Source organism: Somniosus microcephalus, chromosome 7 (genome assembly GCF_052327205.1).
Source record: "Somniosus microcephalus isolate GS21.2 chromosome 7, FLI_Smic_1.0, whole genome shotgun sequence".
Classification (NCBI taxonomy): Eukaryota; Metazoa; Chordata; class Chondrichthyes; order Squaliformes; family Somniosidae; genus Somniosus; species Somniosus microcephalus.
This window is the reverse complement of record NC_140993.1, coordinates 9,116,645-9,139,468: the sequence shown is the minus strand read 5'-3', so window position 1 is coordinate 9,139,468 and position 22,824 is coordinate 9,116,645. Positions and strand designations below refer to the sequence as shown.

General features: G+C 52.9%; 1 protein-coding gene and 1 long non-coding RNA gene across 3 annotated transcripts in view; both read right to left on the bottom strand.

Annotated features, from left to right (window-relative positions):
* Positions 1-22,824, bottom strand: part of asic1c (acid-sensing (proton-gated) ion channel 1c) — a 537,225-nt gene that overhangs the window by 70,459 nt on the left and 443,942 nt on the right. The gene's annotated exons all lie outside the window — the stretch shown is intronic.
* LOC147114495 (uncharacterized) lies at positions 1,436-6,860 on the bottom strand. The gene is made up of 3 exons (XR_015078907.1): positions 6,717-6,860; positions 2,427-2,566; positions 1,436-1,683 (listed from the first exon to the last, which is right to left on the bottom strand). It is a non-coding gene; the product is annotated as an uncharacterized LOC147114495 (long non-coding RNA).

The window sequence follows — 22,824 nt, the reverse complement described above, 5'->3', positions numbered from 1 at the left end:
GAGAGAGAGAGACGAGAGACAGATGGAGACGAAGAGGGAAGAGAGAGGAGAGAGACAGAGGGAGAGAGAGAGAGAGAGAGGGGAGAGGAGACAGAGAGAGAGAGAGAGAGAGAGAGAGACAGAGAGAGAGAGAGAGAGAGAGGAGAGGAGACAGAGAGAGAGACAGAGAGAGAGAGAGGAGAGAGAGACAGAGAGAGACAGAGGAGAGAGAGGAGAGAGAGAGAGACAGACAGACAGACAGAGAGAGAGGAGAGATGGAGGAGAGAGAGACAGAGAGAGGAGAGAGAGAGAGAGAGAGTGAGACAGAGAGACAGAGAGAGAGACAGAGAGAGACACAAAAACCAAAGCAAACTCAATTGCTACTTGGCCCTAAACAGACAATACAACATGGCTGATTACCTGACGTGGGTAAAGGATAGCAAACTGAGAAAAACTTGACAATGTACAGACTTAGTGAACATAACCTGGCGATCGAAAAAGGTAGACTACAGACAGACCCGGCTGCCAAGAGAGGACAGGATATGCTCTCACTGCAGTCAGGGAGTGGTGGAGAGCAGAGATGCACTTCCTCACAGCTTGTAGGAAAATATCAGGCATAAGGGAGAATTTCTACCCAAAATTCACAAAAATATGCCCCGGAATTCAGAATTTGAATGACGACCAAAAACTCCCATACCTACTAGGGAAGAGAGAAATTGTGTAACACTAGCGGCACACTATGTTACAGCTTGCCATAAACAGAGGGACAACCACTAAATATAAGAAAAGGAGTATATATAAATTATATGAAAGTATATTTATACACTCAGGGATATATCTGTTTATACACTGTATGGATAGATCTGTATTTTTGTGAACAAACATGAATGTTTTTCGATGCTTTGGGCAACATAAGATGTAAACTTGTCATGCCATAAAGTGATTTGAATTGAATTGAATTGAGAGACAGGAGAGAGAGAGAGAGAGAGAGTCTGGCTGGCGAGGTTGAATTGAAACAGAAATGCATTTCCTCCTAAAATGCGGAAAAATTCAACACATCAAGAAACATATTATTCAACAAGCTAAGCCAAACAACCCCAGATTTCAGGAATTGGATGATCTGTCAAAAATTGAGATTAGTCCTAGGGAGAAGGAGACAGACCATTACCTTGGGCTAAATATGTAACAACATGTCACAACCTAGGGACTGTTTAAAAGTAAGACTGTTTAAATTAATATTGAACGTACCAAATGAAGTAGAAAGACCTGTTTAAAATTAATATTGTTTAAAAGTAATATTGTATATACCCAACAAATGTCAAATCGATTGACACCTACAGAATGTTGGAAAACTGTACCTTTTTTGCAATGTAAGCTTTGGGCAATATGGTTCTCTGTAAACTTTCATGCCAATAAAGCATTTGAACTGAACTGAACTGAGAGAGCGGAGAGAGAGACAGAGAGAGAGAGCGAGAGAGAGCAATACAGCGAGGGCTGAAGCAGGGGCGGGGGAGGATGTGCCTGGCACGATGACGAGGATTCTGCTCCTGAGCTTACCCGGGTCCGGGGACAGCACATGTCCAGACACTTGTTGACGGACGGGATCTTACAGTCACATGATTCAGCGCACGCTACGAAGCACTCGCAGCACGGCGTGTCGTCATCCTTCGCCCAGCTACAGCACTCCGCACAGAACCCCCGAACCTGGGGGACACGGGAGGCAAAGGTCACAGCATCCTCAGCAATCTCCCGCTCCCACCCTCCCTGACCGTGTGGAGTGGGGTGGGGAGAGGGGATGGGAGGATAGGGGTGGGGTGGGATGGGGAGAGGGGGTGGGATGGGGAGGAGAGGATGGGGAGGAGTGGGGTGGGGTGGAGAGGATGGGGGAGTGGGTGGGGAGGAGAGGATGGGGAGGGATGGGGAGAGGGGATGGGAGGAGAGGGGTGGGGTGGGATGGGGGAGAGGGGTGTGATGGGGAGGAGTGGGGTGGGGTGGAGAGGATGGGAGGAGGGATGGGGAGAGGGGTGGGGAGGAGAGGATGGGGAGGAGTTGGGTGGAGAGGATGGGGAGAGGGGTGGGGTAGGAGAGGATGGGGAGGAGTGGGGTGGGGAGGGATGGGAGGAGAGGGGTGGGGTGGGATGGGGAGAGGGGTGTGATGGGGAGGAGTGGGGTGGGTAGGAGAGGATGGGGAGGGATGGGGAGGAGTGGGGTGGGGAGAGGGAGGGGTGGGGTGGGGGAGAGGGGTGTGATGGGGAGGAGTGGGGTGGGTGGAGAGGATGGGGAAGGGGTGGGATGGGGAGGAGTGGGGTGGGTGGAGAGGATGGGGAGGATGGGGAGAGGGGTGGGATGGGGTGGGCAGGATGGGTTAGGGAGCGGGGGTCCGGGGGTTGTTGATGAGCCCCCTCCCCCTGGTGTCACCCTATCACGCGCTGCCTTGTCCCACTCACCAAGAGCCACTGCCTCACCACGAGGACAAGGACCAATAGGAGCAGGTAGATGGCGACCACCAGGATGATGATGGCGGAGACAGGAAGCAGGAGTCCGGCGGAGCCAGGGAGACCGCGGCCGCAGTCGGCAACAGCAGCGGCTGCGGGAGACAGAGCACAGAAACCACGCTGTAGTGTCGTTACCGCTAAACCAACATCACCAACAACAGATTAACTGCTCATTATCTCATTGCGGTTTGTGGGAGCTTGCTGTGCGCAAACTGGCTGCCGCGTTTCCTACATTACAACAGTGACTACACTTCATTGGCTGTGAATGGGCCTTTGGGACATCCTGAGGTGGTGAAAGGGCCTTTGGGACATCCTGAGGTGGTGAATGGGCCTTTGGGACATCCTGAGGTGGTGAATGGGCCTTTGGGACATCCTGAGGTGGTGAATGGGCCTTTGGGACATCCTGAGGTGGTGAATGGGTCTTTGGGACATCCTGAGGTGGTGAATGGGCCTTTGGGACATCCTGAGGTGGTGAATGGGCCTTTGGGGACATCCTGAGGTGGTGAATGGGTCTTTGGGACATCCTGAGGTGGTGAATGTGGGCCTTTGGGACATCCTGAGGTGGTGAATGGGCCTTTGGGACATCCTGAGGTGGTGAATGGGCCTTTGGGACATCCTGAGGGTGGTGAATGGGTCTTTGGTGAGACCACACCTGGAGTATTGTGTACAGTTTGGGTCTCCTTACCTAAGAAAGGATGTTCTTGCCATAGAGGGAGTGCAGCGAAGGTTCACCAGACTGATTCCTGGGATGGCAGGACTGCCGTATGAGGAGAGATTGGGTCGACTAGGCCTATATTCGCTCGAGTTTAGAAGAATGAGAGGGGATCTCACTGAAATGTATAAAATTCTGACAGGGCTAGACAGATTGGATGCAGGGAGGATGTTTCCCCTGGCTGGGGGGGGTCTAGAACGAGGGTCAAAGGGTCAGGTCTCAGAATAAGGGGTCGGACATTTAGGACTGAGATAGAAACATAGAAGATAGGAGCAGGAGTAGGCCATTCGGCCCCTCGAGCCTGCTCCGCCATTCAATGAGATCATGGCTGATCATCCAAATTCAGTACCCTGTCCCTGCCTTCTCCCCATATCCCTTGATCCCTTTAGCCTTAAGAAATATATCCAACTCCTTCTTGAATATATTTAATGAATTGGCCTCTACTCGCCTTCTGTGGTAGAGAATTCCACAGGTTCACCACTCTCTGGGTGAAGAAATTCCTCCTCATTTCTGTCCTAAATGGCTTACCCCTTATCCTTAGACTGTGACCCCTGGTTCTGGATTCCCCCGCCATCGGGGAACATCCTTCCTGCATCTAGTCTGTCTAGTCCTGTCAGAATTTTATAAGTTTCAATGAGATCCCCTCTCATTCTTCTAAACTCCAGCGAGTATAAGCCCAATCAACCCAATCTCCTCCTCATACGTCATTCCTGCCATCCCAGGTATCAGCCTGGTGAATCTTCGCTGCACTCCCTCCATGGCAAGAACGTCCTTCCTCAGATAAGGCGACCAAAACTTGCACACAATACTCAAGATGAGGAGAAATTTCTTCACTCAGAGGGTGGTGAACCTGTGGAATTCTCTACCACAGAAGGCTGTGGAGGCCAAGTCACTGAATATATATGAGGAGATAGATCGATTTCTAGACACAAAAGGCATCCAGGGGTATGGGGAGAGAGAGGTGGGAATATGGTATTGAGATAGAGGATCAGCCATGATCGCATTGAATGGCGGAGCAGGCTCGAAGGGCCGAATGGCCGACTCCTGCTCCTATTATTCTATGTTTCTATATAAATGCAAATCCCTCATTCTTATTCCTTTAGGATATTTTGAGAAAACTTTCTCCAAGTTGGAAAGATACCAAACATATCCTCCCCTCCCCTTTCAGCATTCCGCAGGGACCCGCCTCCCTCCGAGACACCCTAGTCCACTCCTCTATCACCCCAAACAGCCCTTCCCCTTTGCCTGGCACCTTCCCGTGCAAGTGGAGGAGATCACAGATCACAGAAAATCACAGAAACCCCACAGTGCAGATAGAGGCCATTTCGGCCCATTGAGCCTGCACCGACACATATCCCACCCGGTCCCCGTAACCCCTACACCAACACATATCCCACCCTATCCCCGTAACCCCACGTATTTAATCCCCCCTAACACTAAGGGTCAATTTATCATAAACAATCAACCTAACCCGCACATCTTTGGACTGTGGGAGGAAACCCACGCAAACACGGGGAGAATGTGCAAACTCCACACAGACAGTCACCCGAGGCCGGATTCGAACCCGGGTCCCTGGGCCTGGCGCTGTGAGGCAACAGTGCTAACCACTATGCCCACCGTGCTGCCCCTATACCTCCCCCCCCTTCCCACTGTCCAGGGCCCCAAACACCCCCTTCCAGGTGAAAACAGCGATTTACTTGTACTACTTGCAATCTAGTATACTGTATTCGCTGCTCACGATGCGGTCTCCTCTACATTGGGGAGACCAAAACGCAGATTGGGCGACCGCCTTTGCAGAACACCTCCGTTCAGTCCGTAAGGGTGACCCCGAGCTTCCGGTCACCTGTCACTTTAATTCACCGCTCCATTCCCACTCGGACCTCACCGTCCTTGGCCTCGTGTATTGTTCCACGGAAGCTCAGCGTAAACTCGAGGAACAGCACCTCATCTTCCGATTAGGCACTCTGCAGCCTTCCGGACTCAATATCGAGTTCAACAATTTCAGATCATAACCTCGGCCCCTATTTCATTTTTTCTTGTAATTTTTCCACTCCTTTTCCACCCCCCCCCCCTTTCCTTTTGTTTCTCTCTCACACCTGGCAGCTATCTCTTGCCCTGCCAGTACACTTTACACCCAATCTCAGCCTATTACCATCTCGTCTAGCTTCTAATCTCTTTTACTTCTTTTGTTTCTTTTATTCTTTTGTCCGATCGCAGCCCTGCCTTCGATCCAGTTTCTTTTCTTTCCAGTTTTGAAGAAGGGTTCGACCCGAAACGTCAACTCAAATTTCTCTCCACGGATGTTGCCTGACCTGCTGAGTTTTTCCAGCATTTTCTGTTGTTATCTCAGGAAAGCAGAGCGTGTTCCTGCAGCGCCACCTCTGGCTGGTGGCTGTGACTACAGCGTGACCTGTTTACATAGAAATGGGCCTTTCTAAAATGTGGGCACAGGAACTGATGCAGGGAAAAGGGAGGTTATGCTTGAATTGTGTAAAACACGGGTTCGGCCCACAGCTAGAGTATTGCGTACAGTTCTGGTCACCACATTGGAGAGACTGGGGCTGTTTTCTTTGGCATAGAGGAGGCTGAGGGGAGGTTTAATTGAGGTGTATAAAATTATGAGGGGCCTAGATAGAGTGGATAGGAAGGACCTATTTCCCCTAGCAGAGAGGTCAATAACCAGCGGGCAGAGATTTAAAATAATTGGTAGAAGGATTAGAGGAGATTTGAGGAGAATTTCTTTCACCCAGAGGGTGGTGGGGGTCTGGAACTCACTGCCTGACAGGGAGGTAGAGGCAGAAACCCTCATCACATTTAAAAAGTACTTGGAGATGCACTTGTTAGAATAAAATTTTGCTGGAAAAGACACAAACAACAAATTCGCTGACTGGGACTAATTGAATCACTGCACAATGAGACATGGCACGCCACGCATGGCTGGAACAAAGTTCATCTCGTGTCCTGTTATCACAGTCCCAAGAACTAACAAGGTTCACTGGTATCCTATTATCGAACTAATCACATTCCGCCGCGGACGAAACAAGACGAAACGAAGACCTTTCGCAATCACTGAAGAGGCAGAATTGGCAACACGAGTGTGTAAACACCTGACTGGAGGAAAATAACGATATGCGCTAATAAACGAATTGATTGGATGAATGTAAATGATCTAAAACTAACTTCTTGGAATTGTATATAAGCTCGGCACGTACTACAATCGAGGAGAAGGTGCTCTCGCAGACCGCGTGGTTGCAGACGCTTCTCCCAGAGCTCTGTCATTTAATAAAGTTGTCTCTCTTACTCAAAGTCTAGTTTCCGAGGAATCATTTTTCCTACAACACACTTGAAGTGCCGGAACCTACAGGGCTACGGACCAAGAGCTGGAAAGTGAGATTAGGCTGGAGAGCTCTTTTTCGGCCGGCACAGGCACTATGGGCTGAATGGCCTCCTTCACTGCTGTAAACTTGGTGCGACGACAAATCGTGACAACAGGAAGTGCGGCTGTTGTTCAATGACCGGTGAAAGCTTACCGCCATCGTGAGTCTGGTGTGGGTCTCTCCTTCACCCCACGGAGATGACAAACACAGGCTCTCGATCGCAGCTTCGGAGTGTGGGGCCACGATGAGTAGCATCCCTGGGGACAGAGAGAGGGACAGAGAGGGTCAGAGAGGGGGAGAGAGAGAGAGGGGGAGAGAGAGAGAGAGGGACAGAGAGAGAGAGGGAGAGAGACAGAGAGAATGGGACAGAGAGAGAGAGAGGGACAGAGCGAGAGAGGGAGAGGGAGAGAGAGAGAGGGAGAGAGAGAGAGAGGGACAGAGCGAGAGAGGGACAGAGAGAGAGAGACAGAGAGAGAGAGAGGGACAGAGAGAGAGAGGGAGAGAGACAGAGAGAATGGGACAGAGAGAGAGAGAGGGACAGAGAGAATGGGACAGAGAGAGAGAGAGGGACAGAGCGAGAGAGAGAGAGGGAGAGAGAGAGAGAGGGACAGAGGGAGAGAGACAGACAGACAGAGAGAGAGAGAGAGAGGGACAGAGAGAATGGGACAGAGAGAGAGAGAGGGACAGAGCGAGAGAGAGAGAGGGAGAGAGAGTAAAAGCCGACCTCGTGAAACAGAAGAGGAAGAGTCACAAAAGACAAAATAAAAATAAGAAATGGTTTGACCACGAATGCAAAAATGCCAGAAAAGACCTGAGAAAAATATCAAACCAAAAGCATCGCCAACCAAACAATCCGGACCTACGTACTAGATACAATGAAACCCTCAAAAGATATAAACACACCATTAGGAACAAAACACAAAACTATACCCACAAAATACTAGAAGAAATTGAAAACTCCACCAACCCAAAACAATTCTGGGAAATGTGGAATAACCTGAGTACAACACAATTGCAAGCATTACCAATCCAAGATGGCGACATCTGGAGAACACATTTTGAAAACCTCTACAAAGACATCCCAATAAACGAAACAAACCCAAGTCAACATCAGGTCACAGAAAAACTCCACACATTAGAAGCAACAATCAAAGACAACCAAAACCCTCTAGACTCCCCAATCACATGGAAAGAAATGGCCACAAAAACAAAATCTCTCCACCTAAAGAAAGCCTGTGGCCCAGACAACATCAAAAATGAAATGCTCAAGTTCAGCAATATGGAGATGCAGGGTGCGGTACTCAAATTATTCAACATCATATTACGTTCAGGCTGTTTTCCCGATATCTGGTGCCAAGGACTAATCTCCCCCATATATAAAAGCGGAAACAAATCAGACCCAAATAACTACCGCGGCATCTGTGTCAACAGTTGTCTAGGGAAGTTATTCTGCAGTATTCTAAATAGTAGATTACTTGATTTTCTTAACAAACATAATATCCTCAGAAAAAACCAAATAGGCTTTCTTCCAAAACACCGCACCGCCGACCATATCTATACCCTTCACACCCTCATTGAAAAACATATACACCAAACAAAAAATGGGAAAATATTCGCCTGTTTCATCGACTTCAAGAAAGCCTTTGACTCTATATGGCACGAAGGGCTCTATTATAAACTTCTTCAATGTGGAATAGGGGGCAAAGTCTATGACCTTATTAAATCAATGTATCTGAAAAACAAATGCGGGGTCAAAATTGGAGACAAACGCACCGATTTCTTCACCCAGAGAAGAGGCGTCCGGCAGGGCTGCAATTTGAGCCCGACCCTGTTCAACATATACATAAATGAATTAGCAGACATGCTGGAGCAAAGCGAGTCACCAGGTCTCCGTCTCCTAGATGGAGAAGTGAAATCCCTGTTCTATGCGGACGACCTGGTTCTGCTGTCTCCCACAGAACAGGGATTACAGCAACAACTAGACCTACTCGACAAATACTGCCAAAATTGGGCTCTAACAGTAAATCTAAAGAAAACCAACATCATGATTTTTCAAAAAAGGCCCAGATGTCAGGAAAACAAATACCAGTTTACCCTCAGTGATATCACTATAGGACACACTATGAGCTACACCTACCTTGGTCTAACTATTACAGCATCAGGGAGCTTCAGCATAGCAGTGAATGCACTAAAAGAAAAAGCCCGAAGAGCCCTATATGCAATAAAAAGAAAATTCTACAACATCCAAATCCCAATCAAAATCTGGCTCAAAATATTTGACAGCATAATCCTGCCCATTGCACTGTACGGTAGTGAAGTATGGGGCCCGCTAAATCACCAAAGCTACACTAAATGGGAAAAACATACAATAGAAGCCCTACATGCAGAATTCTGCCGAAGCATCCTTCGCACCCAAAGGAAAACGCCAACAAATGCATGCAGAGCCGAACTAGGCAGATACCCACTGATAATAAACATCCAAAAACGAGCACTAAACTTCCTAAATCACCTCAAATCTAGCTCCCCAGACACCCTTCATTTCAAAGCCTTTCAGACCCAAGAGCTAAACCCAGAAAAGAGTCCCCTGAGTCAGCTGCTACGGAAACTAAGTACTCAGCCGGACCCTGACCAGCCCCAGACCAACACAGCCGCCCAAACACCAATCCGAGTGAACCAAATCATTAAAAAATGCAAAGAAACCTACCTGGAACATTGGAACAAAATAACCGAAAGCCAAAGCAGATTAGAATGTTACCGGGCCCTAAAAAGAGAATATAAACTGGCAGACTACCTCACGACCATCAGAGACACAAAACAGAGACAGACCCTCACCAGGTACAGACTAAGCGACCACCAACTGGAAATTGAAAAAGGCAGATACAAGAAATCCTGGCAGCCTAGAGAGAATAGAATATGCGATCAATGTCTGGCTGGCGAGGTTGAAACAGAAATGCATTTCCTCCTAAAATGCGAAAAATTCAACACATCAAGAAACATATTATTCAACAAGCTAAGCCAAACAACCCCAGATTTCAAGGAATTGGATGATCTGTCAAAATTGAGATTAGTCCTAGGAGAAGGAGACAGACCATACCTTGGGGCCAAATATGTAACAACATGTCACAACCTGAGGACTGTTTAAAATTAAGACTGTTTAAAATTAATATTGAACGTACCAAATGAAGTACAAAGACTGTTTAAAATTAATATTGTTTAAAAGTAATATTGTATGTACCCAACAAATGTCAAATCGATTGACACCTACAGAATGTTGGAAAACTGTACCTTTTTGCTATGTAAGCTTTGGCAATATGGTTCTCTGTAAACTTTCATGCCAATAAAGCATTTTAATTGGAATTGGAATTGGAGAGAGAGGGAGAGAGACAGAGAGAATGGGACAGAGAGAGAGAGAGGGACAGAGCGAGAGAGGGAGAGGGAGAGAGAGAGAGGGAGAGAGAGAGAGAGGGACAGAGAGAGAGAGGGACAGAGAGAGAGAGAGAGGGACAGAGAGAGAGAGAGAGGGACAGAGAGAGAGAGAGGGACAGAGAGAGAGAGGGACAGAGAGAGAGAGTACCGCCTGAACCCCACCCGCTGGGGGTTGGGGGCTGAGACTGCGGAAGGGGAGAGGGAGCGGAGGGGGAGGAGAGGGAGCGGAGAGGGGGAGGAGGGGGTGGAGAGACAGAGTGAATACACACGCTGAAGATGGGCTGCTGAATTTTTAGTGTTTTTAGTGTTTAAAGTGGGGAAAAAAAAGGTTCATTTCAAGTTTAAAAAGGTTTTAAAGTTAAATTTAGTTCTAGTTAAGTTAGTTTAGTTTGTTTAGTTAAGTTTAAGTTTAGTTTAGTCTAGATTAAGTAAGGAAGGAAAAGACCACCAAAGGAAAAAAACCAGAGGAAACTAGAAAAAAAAAGCCAAAGAAAAAAAAGAAATAAGGGAAAAAAAACAAAACAAACGGGGCCACAGCAGCAGCAGAAGCAAGGTGACTCGGCCGCATCGGGAACCGAGGCGCGAAGGCCGCACGGAGACGCAGCGGCAGCCGGAGCGAGGAGACTCGGGGAGGCCGCTTCGGGAAACGAGGCGAATCGGGGAGGCCGTACGGAGACGCAGCGGCAGCCGGAACGAGGTGACTCGGGGAGCCCGAGCGGCGAACGAGACACGGCCCGATCGGCGGCCGCAGTCCAGCACCCGAGCGACGACCGCAGTCCAGCACCCGAGCGACGGCCGCAGTCCAGCACCCGAGCGACGACCGCAGTCCAGCACCCGAACGGCGAACGAGGCACAACCCGAGCGGCGGCTGGGCTAGAAAGCCCGGGAAAGGCCCGAGGAGCCAGGCCCAGAGACCTCTGAGGAGAAGGGGAGCAACCAGAAGGCTTCCAGAAGCAAACCAAGACTGTGAGTACAGGGCCCAGGGAGGGAGACTGAAGCCAGGGAAAGGCCCGAGGAGCCAGGCCGAGACAGAGGCACAGAGGCCTCTGAGGGGGAGGGGAACAGCCCGAAGGCACCGGGAAACAGCGGCTCACAGACCCAGACCTGAGAAGGGTGAACCCAGAAGCCGAGGCCCAGGGACCACGGGGTCGGAGAGGGGGACCGGGAAAGTTCGCGAACAGGGAGAGGGAAACACCAAACCCGGGGCCCCAGAAAAGCTTATTCTAAGATCAACAATACTTTACCAAAAATGAGCGAATCAGAAGATCCACAACAGCCCCGCTTCCAGATTCCCCCCAACACCGCAAAAAAAGCTATAAAAGCGATCAAGCATGAGCAGATGAGAGAAAAACCAGAAACACTTTTTGCTGACTGTTACAACAATGGGACAAAAAGTAACCTCATTTTCTACTCAGATCAGCCAGTGGCTTGGATCACAGCAATAAAATCACACTATACCAATGTTAAGCTAGAAAATACCGCAAATGGGTCCATAATGAAAATTAACACACCAGGAGACAGTTCAACTACGACGGTCAACGCGTACAATACCGGGACAATATTAGTGCAAGGCAACCTCGACAAATTTGCAACGGCCTTCAGGACACTGAAAAAATTAACTAAGGGGGGAAGGAACAGCCCCAGAGTGGCCCGCACTCCCCCCAACATTGACAACTTACCAGGAGAAAATCTGCCTGGTCAGGAGGTGAACGAGCCACACAGTTCAAACCAGACACTAACCCCGGGGAACCACAGCCACACGATACAACTGACAAACCCCAGCATAACTACCAGGGAGGAAGCCACACATAGTCCCCCTACCATTCCCAGCTCACCAAGAGAAGAGCAGCATAGCCAGGAAGTGAGTGAGCCCTCCAGGGCCGACCAGCCTAGCCAGGAAGTGAGTGAGCCTACCAGGGCCGACCAGACACATACCCCGGGATCACACAGCCAGATACAACCAAAAGATAAATTTAATCAATTAGAGATAGAGATGGTTAAACTTAGAGAGGACTTCCTCAAAATGAATGACAATCAAAATCAGGAGAGGGAGAGACACAAGAGAGAGCTGAAGCTACTTGAGAACCAGGTGAATCTACTTAGGAATCAGGTGAAAGAGCTGCAGGAAAAAGAAGAGAGCCATAGAGGAGAGAAAACACCATTAGACCAGCAACCAGAGGCTAGAGATAAGACAAGACAGAGCCGGACGGAACGGCTGCACTCCCACACGGAACAAAAGCAACAGACACACAATACAAGGGGTGCCACACAGACCGACCAGCATACTGATTCGCAATCTTCCCCCACCACCGTGGAACCACAAGCGGGCCGCTCACAAGAGGTACGCACACACCAGACACCCCAGCCCAGCACACACACTATGAGTCCAAGCGAAAGCCACCAGACAGTAAACACAAACAAGGCTGACGTCGTAATACTCATAGACTCAAATGGGAAATTTCTATGGGAGAAAAAGCTATTCCCTAGAAGTAAAGTAGAAAAGATCTGGTGCCCAACAACAAACAGAGCCATGGGATGGCTGACCAAAGCCAGATTAGGCTCCCCCCAACACATAATAATACACACGGGCACAAATGACCTAAAGACCCAACAGAAAGAAGTAGCAACATCGCTCAGAGCAATGATTAGGAAAGCAAGCAGTACATTTCCAAACACTAGAATCACTGTTTCCACAATATTGCCGAGAACAGACTTCAACAACAACACAATTCATGAGATAAATGCCAGCATAGCAAGAGACTGCGAATCAAACCACAACGTACACCTGGCCCAACACCCCACCCTCGATGAGGAATGTCTTTACGACCACGTCCACATCCAAAGGCAAAGAATATCGATCCTTGCTAAAGCCCTGAAGGACGTCGCTTTTAACCGGGTCCATACCCAGACTCCAAGAGGACCCCCCCCCGACCACCAGAGATCAGCGGGGTACATATCAGGAACACTACAAGGACCACCAACACACCAACCGAGACCAGAGAGGATCCCCATGCAAAACAACAATGTCAGACCTGCACCACTCCTGTCCCACAGGGGAATAGGACTGCTCCCAGCCAGACAGAGGGAGAGATGCACAGGACGTACGCAATACCTCAGACAGAAACAATCCATTAAGAGACAATAAGCAGATGTGCAGCAGCATCTACTTCCGCCTTATGGATCAAGGACTAATTAATAGAAAGAACTGTAACCAAATTGTATTAACTTTTGTAGACAACTGATGTGATCTTTTTTTTTCCCACACTTAGACACGACAAACACGTACCACTCTTTAACCTATCATAGTAAAAGATCAAACTTAACATGAAATCCTTATATATTTCGACCTGGAATATCCAAGGTCTACGCTCTTCACTGCGAGAAGTGAAAAGTAGGACCCCAGAGTTCATAGATGAAACTAAAGACCTAGATATTATCATTTTACAGGAAACTTGGTATAAAGGAAAAGGACACACTGGCTGTCCCCAAGGGTACACTGAGCTGGTGGTGCCCTCCAATAAATTACCAAGTGTAACCCAAGGCAGAGACTCCGGAGGCATACTGATCTGGTTTAAAACAGAACTTAAGAATTACATCAAATTTATAAAAAAGGGCGAAAACCATATGTGGCTCAAACTTGAGAGGGAGATTATCTCAAACACCCAAGATGTTTACATTTGCGCACTTTATATCCCTCCAATCGATTCCCCGTACTTTAAAGAGGACACCTTCTCCAACATGGAGGGGGAAATTATCCAATACCAGGCCCAGGGGAACGTGTTGATCTGTGGGGACCTCAATTCAAGAACGGGCGAAGAACCAGACTTCACCAATAATCAGGGAAACAATTATGTTTTCGGGAATAACCACTTTGACATCCCTTCCCTTCCATACAGGCATAACTGCGACAAGCAGTCAAATACCAACGGAAAACAGCTACTACAGCTCTGTCGAAACCTGGGTCTGTACATTGTCAATGGTAGGTTCATAGGAGACCTCCTAGGAAGATCGACCTATTGCTCACCTCTTGGCTGCAGCACAGTAGACTATATGATTACAGACTTAGACCCATCCTCTTTCAGAGCATTCACAGTCAAACCACAAACAACACTGTCAGATCACAGTCAAATTACTATGTTCCTCAAAAAGACAGAAACAAACAACATAGAAACACAACCCAGTAAACTGTACAACACCAAAAAATCGTACAGATGGGCCAAAAACGACACGGAAAAATACCAGAAAACAATTAGCAATGCATCAACTCAAGCTCTCTTAGACACCTTTCTGGATAACATATACACTCACAATAAAGAAGGCGTAAACCGGGCAGTTAGTAAACTAAACAATATTTTTGATAATTTGGCAACAAATGCAAACTTGAAAGCTCGCAAGAACAAACCCAAAACAAAAAACTATGAAAAATGGTTTGACCGAGATTGCCATAACATGAGGAAAAAACTTAGAAAAATATCAAACCAAAAACACAGACATCCAGAAAACGAGGAACTACGCCTTACTTATTGTCAGACACTAACACAATACAGAAACACACTCAGAACCAAAAAAGAGCAATATATTAAGAATACACTCAGCTCCATGGAGGAATCCATTGATTCCAATTGTTTCTGGGAAAACTTGAAAACACTACACAAAAAACAACACGACGATTTGGCCATTCAAAATGGGGACACATGGGTAAACCACTTTGAAAAATTATACCAGAAAAAAACACTAAGACCAGAGCAACACCAAATATGCAAAAAACTGGAAAAGCTAGAAATGGCCATAAAAGATAACCAAAACCCGCTGGACGCCATAATAACAGAAAAAGAACTTCTTGAAAAACTCAAGGACCTGCGACCAGGAAAAGCCTGCGGGACAGATGGCATACTAAACGAGATGATTAAACACACAGACAACAAAATGAAACTGGCTATCCTAAAACTCTTCAACTTGGTTCTGAGTGTCGGTTATTTCCCTGATATCTGGAACAAAGGACTCATAACGCCCATATACAAAAGTGGGGACAAAATCGACCCAAACAACTATCGAGGCATCTGTGTAAACAGTAACCTGGGGAAGGTATTCTGTAGCATCATAAACAAAAGACTTATAAACTTCCTTGAGGAGCACAATGTCTTGAGTAAAAGCCAAATTGGATTCCTGCCAAACTATAGAACATCCGATCATATCTTCACCCTACAGACCCTAATTGACAAACACGTTCACAATAACAAAAGCAAAATCTACGCATGCTTTGTAGATTTCCAGAAGGCTTTCGACTCCATCTGGCATGACGGTTTATTCCTGAAACTTATCGAAAGTGGGGTAGGAGGGAAAACATATGATGTAATTAAATCAATGTATACAAACAACAAATGTGCAGTTAAAATTGGAGACAAACAAACAAAATACTTCCCACAGGGGCGGGGGGTGACGCAGGGCTCGCCAATCTCACCGACACTCTTTAATATTTACATAAATGGATTGGCAAAACTACTTGAACAATCTACAGCACCCGGCCTCACCCTATATGAATCCAAGGTTAAATTCCTCCTCTATGCAGACGACCTGGTTCTGCTGTCACCTACTAAAGAGGGGCTACAGCAAAACCTGGACCTGCTGGAGTCGTACTGCCAGACTTGGGCCCTGACAATAAATCCCCAAAAAACCAAAGTCCTTGTGTTCCAGCAAAGATCCAAACATCAGGGACCCAAAATAAATTTCACAGTAGGAACAACCAAAATTGAACAAACCACTAACTACACATACTTGGGCTTAAAAATCAGTTCTACGGGAAACTTCAAACTGGCTGTGAATGAACTGAAAGAGAAAGCAAGAAGGGCTTTCTATGCCATCAAAAAATCAATCCAAATAGAAATCCCAATTAGCATTTGGCTCAAAATTTTCAAATCAGTAATTGAACCAATTGCACTCTATGGCAGTGAGATATGGGGACCGCTAACTCAACAAGAATTTGCAAAATGGGACAAACACCCAATTGAGATCCTACATGCAGAATTCTGTAAAAGTATCCTCCGGACTCAAAGGAAAACAGTAAACAATGCATGCAGGGTGGAACTAGGCCAATATCCATTAATAATCACTATCCAAAAAAGAGCCACCAAATTTTGGAATCACCTACAAATGAGCAATCCCCAATGCTATCACTACGACGCCCTGAAATGCCAAGAGCTGACCATAAAGAAGAATACCCTCAGTCAACTAGTCCTGGGACTCAGTGAAGTAACTACTAACAATACTAACAATAACCAGCCCCAGGACAGTGACAGGGTAACACAAAGAATTCGACCCAACACAATCGTCGCTAAGCAAAAGGAAAAATATCTGACATATTGGGCAGAAACAACAAAAACCCAAAGCAAACTCAATTGCTACTTGGCCCTAAACAGACAATACAACATAGCTGATTACCTGACCATGGTAAAGGATAACAAACTGAGAAGAACCTTGACAAAGGTACAGACTTAGCGAACATAGCCTAGCGATCGAAAAAGGCAGACACAGGCAGACCAGGCTGCCAAGAGAGGACAGGATATGCTCTCACTGCAGTCAGGGAGTGGTGGAGACAGAGATGCACTTCCTCACAGCTTGTGGAAAATATCAGGGCATCAGGGAGAATTTCTACCAAAAATTCTCACAAATATGCCCTGATTTCAGAAATCTGAATGACAACCAAAAACTCCCATTCCTACTGGGAGAGGAGAGAAGCTGTATAACACTGGCGGCGCACTATGTTACAGCTTGCCATGAACAGAGGGACAACCAGTAAACTAAGAAAAAAATATACATAAACAATGCGAATGTATATTTATACACTCAGGGATATACCTGTTTATACACTGTATGAATAGAACTGCGTTTATGTGCTAAACCATAAATGTATTTTGATGCTTTGGCAACATAAGATGTAACTTATCATGCCAATAAAGCGATTTAAATTGTAAATTGTAATTGAGAGAGAGGGACAGAGAGAGAGAGAGAGGGACAGAGAGAGAGAGAGAGGGACAGAGAGAGAGAGAGAGGGACAGAGAGAGAGAGGGACAGAGAGAGAGAGACTGGGGGGGGGAGAGAGAGAGAGACTGGGGGGGGGAGAGAGAGACTGGGGGGGGGAGAGAGAGAGAGACTGGGGGAGGGGGGGGGAGAGAGAGAGAGACTGGGGAGGGGGGGGGGGGAGAGAGAGAGACTGGGGGAGGGGGGGGGAGAGAGAGACTGGGGGAGGGGGGGGGAGAGAGAGACTGGGGGGGGGGAGAGAGAGACTGGGGGAGGGGGGGGGAGAGAGAGACTGGGGGAGGGGGGGGGAGAGAGAGACTGGGGGAGGGGGGGAGAGAGAGACTGGGGGAGGGGGGAGAGAGAGAGACTGGGGGAGGGGGGGGGAGAGAGAGACTGGGGGAGGGGGGGGGAGAGAGAGACTGGGGGAGGGGGGGGAGAGAGAGACTGGGGGAGGGGGGGGGAGAGAGAGACTGGGGGAGGGGGGGGGAGAGAGAGACTGGGGGAGGGGGGGGAGAGAGACTGGGGGAGGGGGGGAGAGAGAGACTGGGGGAGGGGGGGGAGAGAGAGACTGGGGGAGGGGGGGGAGAGAGAGACTGGGGGAGGGGGGGAGAGAGAGACTGGGGGAGGGGGGGGGGAGAGAGAGACTGGGGGAGGGGGGGGGAGAGAGACTGGGGGGAGGGGGGGAGAGAGACTGGGGGAGGGGGGGGGAGAGAGAGACTGGGGGAGGGGGGGGGAGAGAGAGACTGGGGGAGGGGGGGGAGAGAGAGACTGGGGGAGGGGGGGAGAGAGAGACTGGGGGGGGGAGGGAGAGAGAGACTGGGGGGGGAGGGAGAGAGAGACTGGGGGGGGAGGGAGAGAGAGACTGGGGGAGGGGGGGGAGGGAGAGAGAGACTGGGGGAGGGGGGGGGGGAGGGAGAGAGAGACTGGGGGGAGGGGGGGGGGAGGGAGAGAGAGACTGGGGGAGGGGGGAGGGAGAGAGAGACTGGGGGAGGGGGGGGGGAGGGAGAGAGAGACTGGGGGAGGGGGGGGGAGGGAGAGAGAGACTGGGGGGGGGGGGAGGGAGAGAGAGACTGGGGGGGGGGGAGGGAGAGAGAGACTGGGGGGGGGGGGAGGGAGAGAGAGACTGGGGGGGGGGGAGGGAGAGAGAGACTGGGGGAGGGGGGAGGGAGAGAGAGACTGGGGGGGGGGGGGGAGGGAGAGAGAGACTGGGGGAGGGGGGGGGGGAGGGAGAGAGAGACTGGGGGAGGGGGGGGGAGGGAGAGAGAGACTGGGGGAGGGGGGGGGAGGGAGAGAGAGACTGGGGGAGGGAGGGGGGGAGGGGGGAGAGAGAGACTGGGGGAGGGGGGGGGGAGAGAGAGAGAGACTGGGGGAGGGGGGGGGGAGAGAGAGAGACTGGGGGAGGGGGGGGGGAGAGAGAGAGACTGGGGGAGGGGGGGGGGAGAGAGAGAGACTGGGGGAGGGGGGGGGAGAGAGAGAGACTGGGGGAGGGGGGGAGAGAGAGACTGGGGGAGGGGGGGGAGAGAGAGAGAGACTGGGGGAGGGGGGGGAGAGAGAGAGAGACTGGGGGAGGGGGGGGAGAGAGAGACTGGGGGAGGGGGGAGAGAGAGAGAGAGACTGGGGGAGGGGGGAGAGAGAGAGAGAGACTGGGGGAGGGGGGAGAGAGAGAGAGAGACTGGGGAGGGGGGGAGTGAGAGAGAGACTGGGGGGAGGGGGGGAGAGAGAGACTGGGGGAGGGGGGGAGAGAGAGACTGGGGGAGGGGGGAGAGAGAGACTGGGGGAGGGGGGAGAGAGAGACTGGGGGAGGGGGTGAGAGAGAGACTGGGGGAGGGGGGAGAGAGAGAGACTGGGGGAGGGGGGAGAGAGAGACTGGGGGAGGGGGGAGAGAGAGACTGGGGGAGGGGGGGAGAGAGAGAGACGAGAGAGAGAGACTGGGGGAGGGGGGAGAGAGAGAGAGAGACTGGGGGAGGGGGAGAGAGAGAGAGAGACTGGGGGAGGGGGGAGAGAGAGACTGGGGGAGGGGGGAGAGAGAGACTGGGGGAGGGGGGAGAGAGAGAGACTGGGGGAGGGGGGAGAGAGAGAGACTGGGGGAGGGGGGAGAGAGAGAGACTGGGGGAGGGGGGAGAGAGAGAGAGAGAGACTGGGGGAGGGGGGAGAGAGAGAGAGAGAGAGACTGGGGGAGGGGGGAGAGAGAGAGACTGGGGGAGGGGGGAGAGAGAGAGACTGGGGGAGGGGGAGAGAGAGAGACTGGGGGGGAGAGAGAGACTGGGGGGGGGGAGAGAGAGAGACTGGGGGGGGGGGAGAGAGAGAGACTGGGGGGGGGAGAGAGAGAGACTGGGGGGGGGAGAGAGAGAGACTGGGGGGGGGGAGAGAGAGACTGGGGGGGGGAGAGAGAGACTGGGGGGGGGGAGAGAGAGACTGGGGGGGGGGGGAGAGAGAGACTGGGGGGGGGGGAGAGAGAGACTGGGGGGGGGGAGAGAGAGAGACTGGGGGGGGGGGGGAGAGAGAGACTGGGGGGGGGGAGAGAGAGACTGGGGGGGGGGGAGAGAGAGACTGGGGGGGGGAGAGAGAGACTGGGGGGGGGGAGAGAGAGACTGGGGGGGGGGGGAGAGAGAGAGACTGGGGGGGAGAGAGACGGGGGGAGAGAGAGACTGGGGGAGGGGGGAGAGAGAGACTGGGGGAGGGGGGAGAGAGAGAGAGACTGGGGGGAGGGGGGAGAGAGAGAGAGACTGGGGGAGGGGGGAGAGAGAGACTGGGGGAGGGGGGAGAGAGAGACTGGGGGAGGGGGAGAGACGAGAGAGACTGGGGGAGGGGGAGAGAGAGAGACGGGAGAGAGAGACTGGGGGAGGGGGAGAGACGAGAGAGAGACTGGGGGAGGGGGGGAGAGAGAGACTGGGGGAGGGGGGGAGAGAGAGACTGGGGGAGGGGGGAGAGAGAGACTGGGGGAGGGGGGAGAGAGAGACTGGGGGAGGGGGGAGAGAGAGAGACTGGGGGAGGGGGGAGAGAGAGAGACTGGGGGAGGGGGAGAGAGAGAGACTGGGGGGGGGGGAGAGAGAGAGAGAGACTGGGGGAGAGGGGGAGAGACTGAGAGAGAGAGACTGGGGGAGGGGGGAGAGAGAGAGACTGGGGGAGGGGGAGAGAGAGAGACTGGGGGGGGGGGAGAGAGAGACTGGGGGAGGGGGGAGAGAGAGAGACTGGGGGGGGGGGAGAGAGAGAGACTGGGGGAGGGGGAGAGAGAGAGAGAGACTGGGGGAGGGGGGAGAGAGAGACTGGGGGGGGGAGAGAGAGACTGGGGGGGGGGAGAGAGAGACTGGGGGGGGGGAGAGAGAGACTGGGGGAGGGGGAGAGAGAGACTGGGGGGGGGGAGAGAGAGACTGGGGGGGGGAGGGGAGAGAGACTGGGGGGGGGAGAGAGAGACTGGGGGGGGGAGAGAGAGACTGGGGGGGGAGGATGAGAGAGAGACTGGGGGAGACGGGGGGAGAGAGAGACTGGGGGGGGGGGAGAGAGAGAGACTGGGGGGGGGGGAGAGAGAGACTGGGGGGGGGGGAGAGAGAGACTGGGGGGGGGAGAGAGAGAGACTGGGGGGGGGGGAGAGAGAGACTGGGGGGGGGGGGAGAGAGAGACTGGGGGGGGGGGGAGAGAGAGACTGGGGGGGGGGGAGAGAGAGAGACTGGGGGGGGGGGGAGAGAGAGACTGGGGGGGGGGAGAGAGAGACTGGGGGGGGGGGGAGAGAGAGAGACTGGGGGGGGGGAGAGAGAGACTGGGGGGGGAGAGACTGGGGGGGAGAGAGACTGGGGGGGGGGAGAGAGAGACTGGGGGGGGGGGAGAGAGAGACTGGGGGGGAGGAGAGAGACTGGGGGGGGGAGAGAGAGACTGGGGGGGGGGAGAGAGAGACTGGGGGGGGGGAGAGAGAGACTGGGGGGGGGAGAGAGAGAGACTGGGGGGGGGGAGAGAGAGACTGGGGGGGGGGGAGAGAGAGACTGGGGGGGGGGAGAGAGAGACTGGGGGGGGGAGGAGAGAGAGACTGGGGGGGGGGGAGAGAGAGACTGGGGGGGGGAGAGAGAGAGACTGGGGGGGGGAGAGAGAGACTGGGGGGGGGAGAGAGAGACTGGGGGGGGAGAGAGAGAGACTGGGGGGGGGGGAGAGAGAGACTGGGGGGGGGAGAGAGACTGGGGGGGGAGAGAGAGAGACTGGGGGGGGGAGAGAGAGACTGGGGGGGGGGAGAGAGAGACTGGGGGGGAGAGAGAGAGAGACTGGGGGGGGGAGAGAGAGAGACTGGGGGGGGGAGAGAGAGAGACTGGGGGGGGGAGAGAGAGACTGGGGGGGGGAGAGAGAGAGAGACTGGGGGGGGAGAGAGAGATGAGGAGAGAGACTGGGGGGGGGAGAGAGAGACTGGGGGGGGAGAGAGAGAGACTGGGGGGGGGAGAGAGAGACTGGGGGGGGAGAGAGAGAGACTGGGGGGGGGAGAGAGAGAGACTGGGGGGGGGAGAGAGAGACTGGGGGAGAGAGATGGGGGGGGAGAGAGAGAGACTGGGGGGGGGAGAGAGAGAGACTGGGGGGGGGAGAGAGAGAGACTGGGGGGGGGAGAGAGAGAGACTGGGGGGGGGAGAGAGAGAGACTGGGGGGGGGGAGAGAGAGAGACTGGGGGGGGGGAGAGAGAGAGACTGGGGGGGGAGAGAGAGAGAGACTGGGGGGGGGAGAGAGAGAGACTGGGGGGGGGGAGAGAGAGAGACTGGGGGGGGGAGAGAGAGAGAGACTGGGGGGGGGAGAGAGAGAGACTGGGGGGGAGGGGAGAGAGAGACTGGGGGGGGGGAGAGAGAGACTGGGGGGGGGAGAGAGAGACTGGGGGGGAGGAGAGAGAGACGGGGGGGAGGGGAGAGAGACTGGGGGGGAGGGAGAGAGACTGGGGGGGGGGGAGAGAGACTGGGGGAGGGGGAGAGAGACTGGGGGGGAGGGGAGAGAGAGACTGGGGGGAGGGGGAGAGAGACTGGGGGGGAGGGGGAGAGAGACTGGGGGGGAGGGGGAGAGAGACTGGGGGGAGGGGAGAGAGACTGGGGGGGGAGAGAGACTGGGGGGGAGAGCGGGAGAGAGACTGGGGGGAGGGGGAGAGAGACTGGGGGGGAGAGAGAGACTGGGGGGGGAGAGAGAGACTGGGGGGGAGGGGAGAGAGACTGGGGGGGAGAGAGAGAGACTGGGGGGGGAGAGAGAGACTGGGGGGGGGAGAGAGAGACTGGGGGGGAGGGGAGAGAGACTGGGGGGGAGGGGAGAGAGAGACTGGGGGGGAGGGGAGAGAGACTGGGGGGAGAGGGGAGAGAGAGAGACTGGGGGGGGAGGAGAGAGACTGGGGGGGGGGAGAGAGAGACTGGGGGGGGAGAGAGAGACGGGGGGGAGAGAGAGACTGGGGGGGAGGGGGAGAGAGACTGGGGGGGGAGGGGAGAGAGAGACTGGGGGGGAGGGGGAGAGAGACTGGGGGGGAGGGGGAGAGAGACTGGGGGGGGGGGAGAGAGACTGGGGGGGAGGGAGAGAGACTGGGGGGGGAGGGAGAGAGAGACTGGGGGGGGGGAGAGACGGGAGAGAGACTGGGGGGGGGGAGAGAGACTGGGGGGGGGAGAGAGACTGGGGGGGAGGGGAGAGAGACTGGGGGGGAGGGGGAGAGAGACTGGGGGGGGAGAGAGACGTGGGGGGGGGGAGAGAGACTGGGGGGGGGGGAGAGAGACTGGGGGGGGGGAGAGAGAGACTGGGGGGGGGAGAGGAGGGAGTGAGGGGGGGGAGGGAGAGAGAGTGGGGGGGGGAGAGAGACGTGGGGGGGGAGAGACTGGAG